This window comes from Arachis ipaensis, chromosome B10, assembly GCF_000816755.2.
Source record: "Arachis ipaensis cultivar K30076 chromosome B10, Araip1.1, whole genome shotgun sequence".
Classification (NCBI taxonomy): Eukaryota; Viridiplantae; Streptophyta; class Magnoliopsida; order Fabales; family Fabaceae; genus Arachis; species Arachis ipaensis.
The window spans coordinates 79,841,945-79,842,442 of record NC_029794.2 but is presented as its reverse complement, the minus strand read 5'-3'; positions in this window follow the sequence as shown (position 1 = coordinate 79,842,442).

Below are 498 nucleotides of genomic sequence, written 5' to 3'. Positions count from 1 at the left end.
AAGTATTCAGGCCAGATAGTTGTCATCCCACCTTATGGTTGAACCAACTTAGCTAACTTATGATCATACCACAAACTCATGAATGTACTCCATAGTATGAACTCTACTCTGGTCTTTTGAAACATAAACATTCTCTCTTCATTTGATTTAAAAGGACAAGCATACAAGTAAGTTAAGGAGGATCCAGTGACATAAAGACTAGCACACATACACCTATTCAGAAAGAAAACTTAAAAGACAGAATTTAAAAAGATTTAAACTAACATGGAAGCATGTTCTATTTCATACAAGATCTTCCTTATTTAAAGCATAGAAAACGATGAACTAAAAAGAACTCCACCACCTGTCATTCATGTGGATGCCCATGCTCCCATCCTTGCTTGTCCTCATTGTGTCTCTCTTGAGTGCTTGTATGTTGATCATGGATTCTTGGGATTCTTGTTGCTCATTTTGCCTTTGTTCCATCCTGTTGAATGTTTCTCCCCATTGTTGTCCTTG